Source organism: Euphorbia lathyris, chromosome 10, assembly GCF_963576675.1.
Source record: "Euphorbia lathyris chromosome 10, ddEupLath1.1, whole genome shotgun sequence".
Classification (NCBI taxonomy): Eukaryota; Viridiplantae; Streptophyta; class Magnoliopsida; order Malpighiales; family Euphorbiaceae; genus Euphorbia; species Euphorbia lathyris.
The window spans coordinates 59,044,942-59,061,153 of NC_088919.1; the positions used below are offsets into that span (position 1 = coordinate 59,044,942).

General features: G+C 37.2%; 1 non-coding gene across 1 annotated transcript; it reads left to right on the plus strand.

Annotated features, from left to right (window-relative positions):
• The first annotated feature begins 8,650 nt into the window (after positions 1 to 8,650).
• Positions 8,651 to 8,730, plus strand: TRNAL-UAG (transfer RNA leucine (anticodon UAG)). Its single transcript has one exon. It is a non-coding gene; the product is annotated as a tRNA-Leu (tRNA).
• Positions 8,731 to 16,212: the final 7,482 nt, after the last annotated feature.

The following is a 16,212-nucleotide window of genomic DNA, read 5'->3' on the forward strand; positions in this document are numbered from 1 at the left end:
ATTATCGAAGGACCAAGGTCCTCCCGAAAGAACTCTATCACAATCAACCCGATGAAAGAATTCATATGAGTACAAGTTTGGTGCGATTTCCTGTATCAAGACTCCCCTTCCCGGCCGCCAGATATTAGCTAGCCGAATCTTCATTGCGAGGAAATTCACCAACTTATCCATAAGGAATCGCCCGACCAATCGCATGCCTTCCCCTATTCCCGTCAAAACCTGTGCTTCGACACCCAGATCAACCCCTGCTTGCTCGTCATCAGCGATACTAAGATCTTCCAGACCAGCCTCCATTGGAGAACCAATCCACCAGAACCAACCAGAGAAGACAACAGAATCAACGTCGATCCACCTCCGAAGGTCCTCTCAGATCAAGAACAAACGAAATCAGAAAACCCAGAAAACCCTAACACGAGGCGTAGGGACGAAAGACTCTCACAGTACGGAGAGAAAAATTACCTTAATGTTTTAAAAAAAACACTTCATTATTTTAAGGTGCATTCAAAAAATAGGAATAAATATTTAATTTTTTTCTTTTCTCTGTATATAAATATATTTTTGCCTAACTGAAAGATATAAATTATCATCCATGTAACTAAAATTACAGCAATATTTGAGTAATTAGTAATTACTAACATTTTTCATAAAAAAAAGTAATTATTAACATTTTTATTATGCCAGCTTAATTACAGAAATAAAGTTCAAATAAAAATACTTTAAAAACAACTTATTTACTCCCTAAACTTGTTAATTTATCTATTAAATATCTCAATTTTTTTAAATTATCTATTTGCCCCTTAAACTTGTTTATAATAATCTACTGGCCCCTATACACACATCGACTTTTCCAGATCTCCTCTTCTTGTTCTACCACGTTAATTTTAAAGGGTCAAAATACAAGAGCTGGAGATAGTATTAGGTCTTTAGTAAAACACTTCATTATTTTAAGGTGCATTCAGAAAATACGAACAAATATTTAATTTTTTCTTTTTTCTGCATATAGTACATTTTTGCCTAACTGAGTAATTTTATCATCCATATAATTAAAATTACAGCAATATTTTTGTGCCAAATTAATTACAAAAAAAATCTCAAATAAAAATGGATTAATATTCACCAATATAATTTTATTTTAATTTAGAGAGATACTCCATATAATTAAAATTACAGAAATATAGGTACCCCTCCATTTAATTTTTTTCATATGAATAATATTTATTTTTTTGCCTAACTGAGAAAGATGCAATTTATCTTCGATATAAATAAAATTACAGCAATATTTGAGTGCCAGCTTAATTGCAGAAAAAATATCAAACAAAAATGGATTAACATTCACCAATATAATTTTTTATTTTTTGAGTCCATATAAAGCAATATAGAAAATACCCCGCCATTTAATTTTTTTTCATATGACAGAGCTAGGACCCACCAGCGAAAGTAATACCTTGACAGCCAATGAAAATAGACCCTATTATTTTTCACAACTAACTAGGAACTTTGGGGCTTCTATTTTTGACAAGAATCAGGAGGATGTACTTGTGGGAGATAAGAATGTGGACAATGAAGGCCTTAACTTGCCTGAAGAAAAGAAACGAAGGAGAGAGGAGATTTGCAAAGGGAAAAAGGTTCAGCTACCTGAACAGGCGGAACAAATTCAGGCAATGGAGATAGAGCAAACTGAGCAAGGTCAAGAGGAATCCGAAGTGATTAATAATAATGAAACTAATGTGCACCCAGACAGGGGAGTAGGGGGCGGAGGCACAGTGAAACTGAATACAAACATCCAGAATGAAGAAACTCAGTCAAATTTGGAGTCCGATCCAAAAAACGGAAGTCAGGCAGGCCCGGAGAGTCGGGTCTGCCAGCCAAGATGAAAATTCTCAGTTGGAACTGCCGAGGGCTAGGGAGTGCCAAGGCAGTTCCAATTTTCTGTGAGCTGGTAAAAGCTCACCGTCCCGATGTTATTTTCTTATTTGAAACGCTAGTTTGTAATTTGCATATTGTTGAAATTCGTAATAAAATTTGCTTTGATGGGTGTTACTCTGTGGATTGTGTTGGGCATAGTGGAGGTTTATGTGTATTTTGGAAGGTAGCGGATTGGTGCTCGTTACTCTCTTTTTCTAGAAATCATATCGACATGGAAGTTAAGGATCACATAAATGGTAAATGGAGAATCACAGGATTCTATAGTTGTCCGGAGAGGGGTAGAAGGAGAGCGTCGTGGGATATCATTAAATCTATAGCTGATGCCTCAGATTTACCATGGGCTATAATTGGTGATTTTAATGACTTATTGTCTGAAAGTGATAAAAAAAGGGGACCAATGAACACCCGGAGTGGTGTATTGCAGGCTTCCGGAACACTATTAACACATGTGGTTTAATTGAAATCCCATTGAAAGGGTATCCTTTTACATGGATCAGACATAGGGGTAAAGCTAATGAAGTTCAAGAACGGCTTGATAGGGCCTTTGGGTCGGATGAATCGTTATCAAAGTTTCCACATAATACGTTGCACAACACAATTGCACCTTATTCGGATCATAGCCCAATTGTACTCCAAACTGGCGACTCAATAGGGACTCGGCCAGCCAGACGATTTTGCTTTGAGAATAAATGGTTAAGGGAAGCGGGATTTAGGGAAATGATCAGTCAGAAATGGGCTGCTACTTCGGAGATGAATATATCAGAAAGATTGGAGAGATTGGCGCAACACCTGAGCAATTGGAACCAGTCTTTGCAGCAGAATTTACGTCGAGATATTACCAAGAGTACTAAAAGGTTGGAAGCACTTAGAAACAGCAGCAATACTGATGACGTGCAGCAGTTTGAAAGTGAAAAGAACAAACTCATAACTCTTCTCGTCCAGGAGGAGGATCACTGGAAACAACGCGCAAAGGCACTATGGCTGCAAGACGGGGACAGTAATACCAGATTCTTTCACACTTTTGCATCAGGTCATAGAAAACGAAACCATATTACTAAGCTGCAGAATGAGTTGGGAGAATGGAAATCGGAGAATCACGACCTGGCGATAATTGCAAAGGATTATTTTACAGAACTCTATTCGACAAGTCAATGCAATTACAATGAGGTGGTGAAGCTAATTAATGTGAAAGTAAAGCCTAGTGACAACAGCAGTGTCACACTCGACCCTAAACGGCATCGGGTATGAATAGAAAATAAGATACCGAACGCATAGCAGCCTAAAAGCCAAACTTATTTTCTAATAGATAAAAATTTATTTAGACTACCTAAAGTTTTATTAATTATTTGGCTTGGACTTGATAGTTCTACCAAGCTTCCTACGTATCCCGAACATCTTTTAATCTTTAAATCGGGAATCAAAGCCACGTAGTTCTACCTATTTCAGGTAGTTCTCTTAACTTATTAACACGTTGATGAAATTAATAGACTTCACTTTATTGCTATATAGTTTCGTTTTATCGCTACTACTATTCACAATATATTTAGTATCTCGATCTAAGATTTTAACTCGTCAAGTTTTAACCCATTAAAAACTTAATTTAATTTCCTAACTTAACTTAATTTCGAAATAGACCAAAAAACGCTTATTCAGACCGTCTAAAATTTATTTATTATTTCGCGAATACTTTATCGATTCGACAATATAAAACTTAAACTTTAAAACCTTAAAATCACGTTATCAAATCAAATCAAATCTGTAATCAAATAAACGATTTATCAAACCAAATTCGTAATCAATCAAACTCGTAATTAATCAAACGTAAAACCTTATATCATAATCAATTCATAACCGATAACACAAAACCTTATATCAAAATCAATTCATAACCGAAAACATAAAACCTTATATCCTTATATCCATCCTAGAGTTTCTCCCCTTATGTATCAATCCATAACCACACATATCAATTCAATAACCACATAGTCGAGACGTCTCTTTAACCTTGCCTAATCCCGTATTGGTCTTACCCAACACTTCGCTGCCAATACCCAACTAGGTCTTTAGACTGTGTACACAGGCCATGTCCCTCACTGAACATGGTCTTCAAATATCAAAACCACCCGTCCGGATTACTCTAGATGGATATATATAAAATCATAAATCACAATATGCTCAAATCTCTTTTCACATTCAAACTTCCAATTAATTCCGTAACCGTAAAACCATTTAGCATCAATTGACTATTTTCGCAAAAATAATCACAATCATTAAAATCAAATAATCTTTTAATGTAACTAAAATTGTTAAAAATTCGTATAAAATCATCGATTCATAATTTAATCGAACTCCAAGAATTAAATGGCTCAAAATATTGTATCGATAAAATTTAATATCGTTAAAAGTAAATATTCTTATCGGACTACTTTCAATCACCGAACAAAAATTCTGAACCGAATTACTATTAGACCCGTTAACTACTAAGAGTATATTCGTCCTAATTTTATATTCAAATTATTCTACTAATTTTATATTCAAATTATTCCACCAACTTTTATATGAAATTTTAACAAATATCGGTATTAATCCTTCTAATTTATAACGCATTTTAACTCGATAATTTAAAGTCACTTAATTATAAGTAACTTAAAACTAAATTTTAAACCAAATACTTTATCGACTATTATTCTCGTTTGTCACCGAAATTGTAACGTATAAGCAAAATTGTATCATTAATTTCGAACGAAGGTTCAGTTAGACTCGTGACACTGCTAGGAGTTTATTAATACTGAGTTTCACGTTATTAAATCTAAAGGACAACTAGTCTAAAATTTATATATTTAATAGTAACTCATAAACTTAATAAATTACTAATCATAAATCTGTTAAAAATTTGAGGAAACTACCCGAATCAAACTTACTCAAAATTATATCTAAAACATCTTAAAAATAATTTGAGTCTAAAATAGAGTTATCGAAATGTCGTCGTCAGTCACCGAAATTCATCAGTGTAATCCGTTAACAGCTACTGGTTCACGCCGTTGTCCGAAATTCAATAATGGTTGTTTTCTACCACATTTCTTCATGATTTGATATATGAAGATCTAAATACCCAATATCCACCTCAAAACAAGCTAATGAAAACACTTAAAATCATATTATATATATATATTTTTTTTTTTTTTTGTTTAATATATTGGTTTCCCTTCTCTCCCCCTCTTTCTCATACGTTTTTTCCTATCTATATAATAATGTATCTTTTAACTCTTATATTCATTTTCAAAAATTGTGACATTTGGACTTTTTTTATTGATATTTGTAATTTAGATTTCCTTAAATAAAGACATGTGGATTTCACAAAAAATTAGACTATTGACACATGGATTTCAAATGGTTGAAATGTAGACATATGTCTTTTTATTACTTAAAACAATGACACTTAATTAATTAATTATTATTGTTATTTTTTTTTCAAGTACCACATGTATCATAATATATTATGACATATTATTGTTACTATTATTATTATTATTAGTTGCAAATTCGTATGATATGTATACGAAATGTTGATTTTAATCCTTAAATTTATAGCTTTTTATAAAACATACTCAAAACTTTTAATTTACACCTTAAGAAATATTAAATTAAACCCAATAATATACTTAAATTCATAATTAATTTATACTCTAAAAGATGTATATTGTAATCTAGTTCAAAAAATCGAAATTCGATTTTTTTTTTTGACACGGACGTGACAAGCAGATTGGCGATACCTTTTGTCAAAGAGGAATTTCGCAGGGCGTTGTTTGAAATGCACCCAGGGAAAGCACCAGGACCTGACAGGTTTAACCCGACTTTCTATCAGCGTTTTTGGGATGTTCTAGGAGATGCAATTTTTGAAGCCGATTCACTATGGCTAGAGGCTGGATCGTTTCCTCTAAACCTTAATGACACTATAATAACACTAATTCCGAAGTGTGAGGAACCGAGCACAATGAAAGACTTGAGACCGATTGCATTATGTAATGTAATGTACAAGATAATTTCCAAGGTCCTGGCTAACCGACTGAAAAATATCTTACCAGATGTTATCTCTGAACCTCAATCTGCGTTTATCAAGGGGCGCTCTATCCTTGAAAATGTCATGGCTGCCTTCAAGATTATTCATAGTATGAAGAGGAATGTGGCGAAGAAGACGGGGGAGATAGCCCTAAAGATTGATATCAGTAAAGCCTACGACAGAGGTGACTGGAATTATTTGAGAGTTGTTCTTATCCAAATTGGATTTGATGAGCGTTGGGTAAAGCTGCTAATGTTATGTGTTACTACAGTACGATATTCAGTTAAAGTTAATGAGCAAATTGTAAGTCCTATTGAACCACAAAGAGGACTTCGCCAAGGCAACCCCCTATCCCCTTACCTTTTTCTATTCTGTGTGGAAGGATTGTCTGCATTATTACAGGATGGTGAACAGCAGGGCCTTCTCCACGGCTATAGAATTAGGAGAGGAGCTCCATCGGTGTCACACTTACTGTTTGCTGATGATGCTTTCCTATTTTTCAGGGCATCTATTGAGGAAGCACGATTTATGAAGCATATACTGGAGCAGTACGAGCATGCATCAGGACAAGCAATTAACTTTGCAAAATCGGGAATAATGTGTTCTAGTAACATTGATGGCATGCTTTTTCAGGGTATATCTGATATCGTGGGTGTCTCACTTTCGATTAATACTGGAAGATACCTGGGTCTATCGTCTCTAATTGGCAGGAAGAAGAGAGTCATATTTGCGCATTTTAACGAAAGACTGTGGGAAAAATTACAGAGATGGAGGGGGAAGAACCTTTCAAAATCTGGGAAAGCAACTTTAATTCGTTCAGCTGGCCAGGTAATTCCATCCTATTTTATGAGTGTCTTTTTGCTGCCCATCTCGACTGAGGAGGAGCTTAAAAGGATGCTAAACTCATTTTGGTGGGGAAATAAAGCATCAGGAGAAACGAGCCTGAATTGGATGAGTTGGGATCGTATCGGAATTGCAAAGAAGTATGGAGGACTGAATTTCAGAAATTTCACTGCTTTCAACTTAGCAATGTTAGGAAAATAAGGTTGGTATCTTATGACCAATCCAGATTCTCTAGCCAGTCGCTTCATCAAAGCCAAATATTACCCAAAGGGGGATTTCATGAGTGCCGTATTGGGTCACTCGCCTAGCTATTTATGGCGGAGTATCTGGTGTTCCCAACTATTGCTAAAAGAAGGATATAGGTGGAAAATTGGAAATGGTCAGAATGTTAATGTGTGGAGGGAACAATGGCTGCGGAATGAAAATCAAAGAAAGATTCAAACCCCTTGCATTGAAGGATTGGAATGATTGAAAGTGGTTGACCTGTTTATCCCATATACAACTGAGTGGGATTGGGAGCTGATCGAAGAGTTTTTTGGAGAGAATGATGTGAGAGAGATAAGACGCATTTACTATAGAAGAGGGATGAATGAGGATGATCGGTTAATATGGGACTGCTCGACAACAGGAAATTACACGGTCAAAAGTGCATATCAGCTCATTACTGAGAAAATCGATCCAAACCTTCAATTACGAGTTGCGGGTTCATGGGAGGCTGTTTGGAAAGGTAATGTTCCTCATAAAATTAAATATTTCTCTTGGCGGCTGTTAAGGAAATGCCTTCCGACATGAATCAATTTAATCAACAGAGGTTTACCTATCAACAGTTCATGTGTGATGTGCGGATTGGATATTGAAGACGAATGGCATATGATGATTGAATGTGATTGGGCAAAAGCGGTATGGGAGGAGGCGGGATGGCTTAATCGAATGGAACGAAGGAAAAATGAAGCTGATACTTTCACTCACCTGATATTCTTACTATTGGCTGAAGAAAATTACCGTAATCGTGAAAAAATCTTACTGCTGTTATGGTGCATCTGGCAAGGACGTAACGATAGACTATGGCGGAATACAATTTTAACAGCTCATCAGTTGTGGAGGAAAGGCTGCGAAATTCTGTCAGACTGGATACAAACCCGACAAACTCGAGAAACTAAGACGGGAAATCAGCAGAGGAAGGAATGCAACCAGTGGCACAGACCTGCAACAAATAAATACAAATGCAATACTGATGCTGGTTTTTTCAGCAGCCTGAACAGAACGGGAGTTGGGGCAGCGATCAGGGACAACAGCGGCAATTTCGTAGCAGCGCGATGTGCTAGTGAGGAGGGACTGTTACCAGTGATGGAGGGAGAGGCCCTGGGACTGCTAGAAGCGATGATATGGGTAAGAAATTTGGGCCTGATTACTGTCATTTTTGAAATTGACGCAAAAACAGTTTATGATGCAATTAACGGACCATGCGAGGCGAGATCGGAGGTCGGAGATATTATTCATCAATGCCAGGATATCCTACCTAGCAATGACAATTACTCAGTTTGCTTAATTCGAAGGCAAGCTAACGAGATGGCTCACGCGTTTGCGCAGTCCTCTCGTTTTTCATCTTGTCCTGTTTACTTTGATACTTTACCGAGTTACATTTCATCTGTAATGTGTTCAACTTGCCCCATTGAGGTTTTATTAATGAAATTTGAGTTCAAAAAAAAAAAGAATACATTACAGTATATATTAAGTAACACATTAAAAGTATATACAAACAACTATTAATCATAAATTAATAGAGTTAAGTAAAGCCAATAATAGATTAATAGAGTTAATGACAGTTTGGCCGAGTGGTCTAAGGCGCCAGATTTAGGCTCTGGTCCGAAAGGGCGTGGGTTCAAATCCCACAGCTGTCAAAAAATCATTTTTTTCAGTTTTTTTTATAGGCAGTTTTTTTAACAAGAGAGGAAAAGTTTGAATTTATTGTTATAATGTTTTTGATATATATAAGACTTATTTTTTGAATATTAGGAATAAAGTGCAAAAATATTAGGAATAAAGTGCAAAAATATCCTAACGTTTATAGTTAGAAGCAATTTTGATCTTAACATCTAAAATAGTGCAATTTTATCCATAACGTTAACAATGAAGAACAATTTTACCTCTAACATTGATAAGTTTACTCAAATTGAGATATAATTCATCAAGCTGTCTTATGAATGTTGTCATCTACATTTTATTTATGCGTCATTTTATCACTAATTAGTAACAGATCACAAACATAGGATTAGATGTGAAAAATAAAAAATATACTGTATTTTGTATAAGTTGGAAAAAAAGTTTTAAATATTTCGCCTAATCCAAAAATATTAATCTTCAATTCTATTATTAAATCACAAAAAAAAATATATGAAACCTTTTTTTAGAACTAACGAATATTGGTGCTAAATAAAAAATAAAAAATCTGTGTTTTATAATGATTTGCAAAATTGACCCAACTTATTAACAATAGGAGTAAAATTATTTTCTACTATCAACTTTAAGACTAAAATTATACTATTTTAGACATTGATTATAAAATTATATCTGATTGTAAATGTTAGAAGTTTTTTTTTTAATCCCTAAATACTAATTTGACATGGTTAACTAATTTGTGGAATGAATGTGCTTATTGTTATTGTTTTTCTAACCTTCCATATGGATTAGGCATCTTATACATTTTTTTTTTGTCCTAATAACTCAAATCAAAATGGGGTGATTTTTTTAGGAGAGAGAAAAAATTAATATCTGCAGTTAATTTGATTAAAAACTTTGTTTCATTTTGTAGTTTTTTTATAGTTTGTCCGATTTTTTGGTTTAAGAGTACTCGAATTTAAGACCTAACTGAATTTGTCATGAAAGTCTCTCCTCCGCGTGAGAGTTGGTAGTCTCTTCGAACTCCATCGTAAGAGTGTTTCTTGAGAATACGTTTCTTATCCGACGCCCTGATCGACGATCCTTTCCGATCGCCGGCAAACCACCATTGAGCAAGGGATCCTTGACAATTATTCTGAATGAACGAAAACTACAAGCAGAGTGATGGACAACGAGATGGAACGTTTGAGGATTGGGGAGGAGGAGCATGAAGGTCTAGACTTGGGATTGGAACCGTAGGAAGAACAAAGGAAGGATGAAGGATTATGTTTAGTCGGCCGTTTTATAACTGACAAACTGATAAATTACTCAGCAATGAAAATAAGACTGGAAAATTTGTGGAGGCCGGGTCGGGGTATATCAATACAGGAGCTGGCACCAAATCTATATGCATTCGAGTTCTACCATGTGGTTGATCGGGATAGAGTGCTGTCCGGAGGTCCTTGGTCCTTCGACAACTACGCACTCATCATGAAGAACTGGAAAAAAGGTACGAATCCGAGAGATGTCCCGTTAGAGTTAATGGACATCTGGGTACAAATTCATGAGCTACCGATTGGTGCTATGTCCGAGAATGTGGGGAGGCAGCTAGGAGATTTTTTGGGTAGCTATCTGGAATATGATGTTAATAATGACACGGGACTGTTCAGACAATATATGCGGATCAGGGTATCCATCGACGTAAACAAACCATTAAAGAGATTCAAAAAGATTCGACGTTCAAAAGACGAATGGGTGTTTGTTAAATTCAAATATGAAAGACTTGGCACATTCTGTTATCTGTGTGGTTTACTAGGCCACTCTGATAAGTTCTGTGGAAGGTTGTTCGAAAGGCAAGGAACTGAGCTGACAAAGGAGTGGGGTGAATGGCTAAAGGCGCCAATACGGAGAGGGGGAGACCAAGGTGGGTCGCGGTGGTTGAGGGATCCAGGAGATGGAGATCATGTTGTTTTTGGGAAAGAGCCAAATGCTTTTACCTGGAACCAATCGAAGCAAGGAGCAGGAAGAGGGAGTTATACGCATCCAAATACCAGCAAACAGCAAAAGGGGAATCAGCAAAATATAAACCCAAATCTGAACATGTTACACAAGAGAAGGGGAACTGAGGAGATGAAGTACCAGAAAGAAGGAGAGGGAAAGGGTCAGGAAACAGTTAAGGAAGTGACTGGCCAGATGATTCACGATCTCAACACGGAAAGTGATGAGGAGGAGGGCATGGAGTTGAAGGAAGATAGGAAACGCAGACGGGAGGAAGAAAGGAGGGATAAGGGAAAAGGTCAGGAGATACCAGAGGGCAGGGTTGAAAAGGAATTGATAAATTGTGAGAGTTCTGATTCTATGATTGATGCAGAACACTCCGAGTCTAATGAAATGGCGAGGCCTGAGATGCAGGTCCGCCAAGGACTATGAGTTGCATAAGTTGGAACTGCAGGGGTCTCGGAAATCCCCGTGCAGTTCGAGTATTAGGAGAGCTAGTCCGGGCTAGTAATCCTGATATATTATTTCTGATTGAAACGCTTGTTGACGAGTCTAGAATGGAAGGTTTAAGGAGAGAGCTAAGGTTCGATAACTGTCTGGCTGTTAGCAGAAGAGGCAGAAGCGGAGGTTTGGCAATGATGTGGAAAAATACCCTGTCAGCTTCAATTACAGGATACTCTGACCACCACATAGAATTGTTAATTTCAAGTGGAGATACGAGGGAGTGGAGATGTATTGGCTTTTACGGGTTTGCGGATAGAAATTTGCACAAGGAATCATGGAAATTACTAAGATTACTACATAGTAATTCCTCGATACCAAGTCTGTTTATGGGAGATTTCAACTGCATATTGCAACAGGATGAAAAGGAGGGAGGAGCGGTCTACCCAAACTCTTTGATGCGGGAATTTAGCAAGGTGATAGCGGACTGTAATCTGGTGGAATTGCAAATGCTGGGAAGTCGCTTTACCTGGGAAAGGGGAAGAGGAACTGATGCCTGGGTTCGGGAGAAACTCGACAGAATCTTTGCTAGTGCGAGTTGGATACAGAAATTTATGAACTACAAGCTGCGAAACGTTGTAGCAACCTACTCCGATCACAGACCTTTAGTGTTGGAATTACAGGAACGTGTCTTTAAGAAGGGCCGAAAGCGGTTTAAGTACGAAGGGGCGTGGATTCGGGAGGAGGGTTTTAAACAATTAGTTCGGACGGAATGGGAAAAGGAAAGCCGCAACAATCTCACAGGAAAGCTGCACGCCTGTACTAGAACGATGGAGGCATGGGGGAACGGGTTCAGACAACGGTTTAGTGGGAAGATAAAGGCTCTAAAAGGGATTCTACATGTGCTTAGTGAGAAAACTGATAGACACTCAGTGACTAGGTACCAGAATGCGCAAAGGCAGCTGAATGAAGTATTGGAACAGGAGGCCGATTATTGGAAGCAGAGAGCCAAGGTTTTTTGGCTTAAAGACGGAGACCGTAACACCAAATTCTTCCACGCATGTGTTAATGCCAGAAGACGACAGAACGCAATTGAGGGTCTACGAGATGAGGCAGGTACGCTTATTACTGACCAAACGGAATTGGGGACTCACGTTAAAGAGTACTTTTGTACTTTATTCGCTCCATCGACCCCTGGGCAGAACCATACAGTGGACGTGATTATACGAGTAATTACCGCGGAGATGAATGAGAACCTGGTAAGCCCGTTCAGTATTGATGAATTTAAAACTGCTATATTTTCCATGCACCCCGATAAATCTCTAGGACCAGACGGTTTGGGTCCTGGCTTTTTTCAGCATTTTTGGGATCTAATAGGGGTGGAATTGTTTAATGCATGCTCTGGATGGCTTGAGAGGGGCGAATTCCCGGCTAATCTAAACGACACAATCATTGTGTTGATACCAAAGTGTGAGCAACCCCAGTCAATGAAGGAGCTTCGTCCAATATCCTTATGCAACGTTACATACAAAATTATTGCCAAAGTGTTGGCAAACAGGCTCAAAATCATTCTCCCTGAAGTAGTAAATGAGAGCCAATCTGCTTTTGTCCCTGGAAGATCTATAATCGATAATGTCCAAATTGCATTCGAAACGATTCATTACATGCAGAGACACAACAAAGGCAAGAAAGGGGAAGTTGCTTTAAAGATAGACATTAGCAAGGCCTATGATAGAGTAGATTGGACTTTCCTGTCAGCAGTAAAGATAAGGATGGGTTTTCATGAGAAATGGGTGAATTGGATGAAATTGTGTGTGCAGACAGTGTCGTATTCGGTTCTGGTTAACGGATCCTTAGAGGGACCTATCAATCCTGGAAGAGGGTTAAGACAGGGAGACCCACTATCTCCTTATCTTTTCTTGTTATGTGCAGAGGTCCTGTCCAAATTAATATTAAAGGCGGAAGAAGATAACTTGATCCGTGGCTGTCGCATTTGTAACAATGCACCGTCCATCTCTCACCTCTTTTTTGCAGATGACAGCTTCTTATTTTTCAGAGCAAGGAATGAAGAGGCAAGTAAGATTGGAGAGATTTTGGCAGAATATGAAGCAGCTTCAGGGCAGGCCATTAACCTCAACAAGTCTGGTATTTTTTTCAGTACAAACGTTCAGGCTAATATGCGACAAAGCATCACTGGCATCTTACACGTCACTGCGCCACTTGACACTGGGAGGTACCTTGGATTACCATCGTTAATTGGGAGATCAAAGTGCAACGTTTTCAAATTTTTGATTGACAGACTTCAGAAAAGGTTCGGGAGCTGGGGTTTTCGATTTCTGTCAAAAGCGGGCAAGGCAGTGCTTCTCAAGTCTGTAGCTCAGGCTCTCCCTACCTATTGAATGAGCACTTTCTTACTGCCAAAAAGAATCTGTGATGAGTTACAGAAGATGATGAATTCGTTCTGGTGGGGAACGAAATCTGATGGAAAAAGAAACATACACTGGTTCAGTTGGTTGAGGCTGTGTGCAGGAAAAGATCAGGGAGGATTGGGTTTCAAGGACATCCGGTCTTTCAATCTAGCACTGCTGGGCAAACAGGGTTGGAAGTTGATTCAGTCACCACACACGTTGGTAAGCAGATTGTTCAAAGCAAAATATTATGATAATGGGACTTTCCTCACCTCCAAATTAGGCACTAATCCTAGTTATGTTTGGAGGAGTGTGTGGGCATCACTGGATTTACTTCGGTTGGGAGTAAGATGGAGAGTGGGTGATGGAAGTAGTATCAGTGTATGGAAGGATCCTTGGGTTCCGACGCTCCCCAACTATAAAATCCACTCGTTCTGTATTCCAGGTCTTGAAATGATGAGGGTGGAGGATCTATTCATACAAGGAACGAAGACATGGGATAGGAACAGACTTAGGGGCTGCTTCAACGAGGAGGAAGCAGACAAAATCGAGGAAATGGTGATACCAGTAAAGCAAAATGAGGACTCTTTCATGTGGCAATTCACCAAAGATGGGGTCTATACATCGAAATTTGGATACCGGGCGGTAGATGGGGTATTAAATGACAGAGAAGCGATTGAGGGATGGGCAAATATCTGGAATACACGAGTAATGCCGAAAATAAAACACTTTACCTGGCAGTTGTGCTCGAGATGTCTGCCCACGAGATCAGAACTGCTGAGGCGACATATCAGCATTCCGCGGGAATGCTTATTGTGCGGGATGGGGGAGGAGACGGCAAGCCACTTATTTGTGGAGTGTGAATTTGCAAAAGCTTGTTGGGAAGCGGTTAATATCACGCCCCCAGATGTAACACAAGGTGAGTTCGTGGAGGGACTGTTAGAAATCTGCAGAAACAGGAGAGCGAATGAAGTGGAGGTAATTTTGTGCGTAATGTATGCGATTTGGCTGCAGAGGAATAATCACCTGTGGAATAACGAAGTGGTAACGGCGGAGCAGTGCATACAAAAAATGAACAGGACGCGATCTGATTGGCTGGACGGAGGAAAACAGCAGCAAATTATTCACGGTCAGCAGATGGTAAAGGAGACCGAGAGAAGCCCGACGGACAAACAATGGAAAAAACCAAAAGCTGGGTACCTTAAGTGCAATACATACGCCGCAATATTTCCAGAGTCGGGAGAGTATGGCACGGGAGCAATACTGAGGGATGCACAGGGCTCGTTTATCGCTTTTCACAGCAACACGGGGAAAGGAGTAACGGAGCCGACGCTAGCGGAAGCAATTGCTCTCCGGAAGGCGTTGCTGTGGGTCGAAGGAATGGGGCTGTCAAAGGTTGATTTTGAATCAGATGCACAAGTTGTAGTGCGGGGGATTAATTCGGACAAGGTAGACCTATCGGACAGAGGAGCAGTCATCAAAGACTACAGGAGCATTATTTCTACAAATGACTGTTATGCAGTCTTTCATATTCCGCGTTTAGCGAATGGGGTTGCACATGTGATAGCTAGGCAATCTCGTTCCAATGCTAACGCTTTAATGTCTTATTCTATTCCATATTGGCTTGTTGATGTAATAGCACAGGATGCTAAGATTGATTAATTAATAAAGTCGATACCTTTCAAAAAAAAAAAAAAGATACAATTTATCTTCCATATAAATAAAATTACAGCAATATTTTAGTAATTACTAATAACATTATTTTGTGCCAGCTTAATTACAGAAAAAACCTCTAATAAAAACGAATCAATATTTCACCAATATATATATATATATATATTTGAGAGAGATACCTCATATAATAAAAACTACAGCAATATGAATACTCCTCCATTTAATTTTTTTCATATGAATAATATTTAATTTTTGCCTAAATGAGAAAGCAATAATTTATCTTCCATATAATTAAAATTATAGAAAAAATCTCAAATAAAAATGGATTAACATTCACCAATATTTATTTATTTTCTGGAGAGACTCCATATAATTAAAATTACAGCAATATAGATACCCCTCCATTTATTTTTTTCATATAAATAATATTTAATTTTTACCCAGCTAAGAAAGATATAAACTATCACCCATATAATTAAAATTACAGCAATATTTGAATAACTAGTAATTACTAACATTATTTTGTGTCAGCTTAATTACAGAAAAAAAACTCAAATAAAAATGTATTAATATTTCACCAATATAATTTTATTTTTTTGAGAGAGATAATCCATATAATTAAAATTACTAGAAAATACCTCTCCATTTATTTTTTTCATATAAATAATATTTAATTTTAGCCTAGCTGAAATACAGAAAAAATCACAAATAAAAATGGATTACTATTAACCAATAATTTTTTTTTTTTTTTGAGAGGGATACTCAATGTAATTAAAATTACAGCAATATAGAAAATACCCCTCCATTTATTTTTTTTCATATAAATAATATTTAATTCTAGCCTAACTGAGAAAGATACAACTTATCTCCATATAAATAAAATTACAACAATATTTTAATAACTAGTAATTACTAACATTTAAAAAAAATACAGAAAAAATGTAAATAAAAATTGATTAATATTAACCAATATTTTTTTTTGAG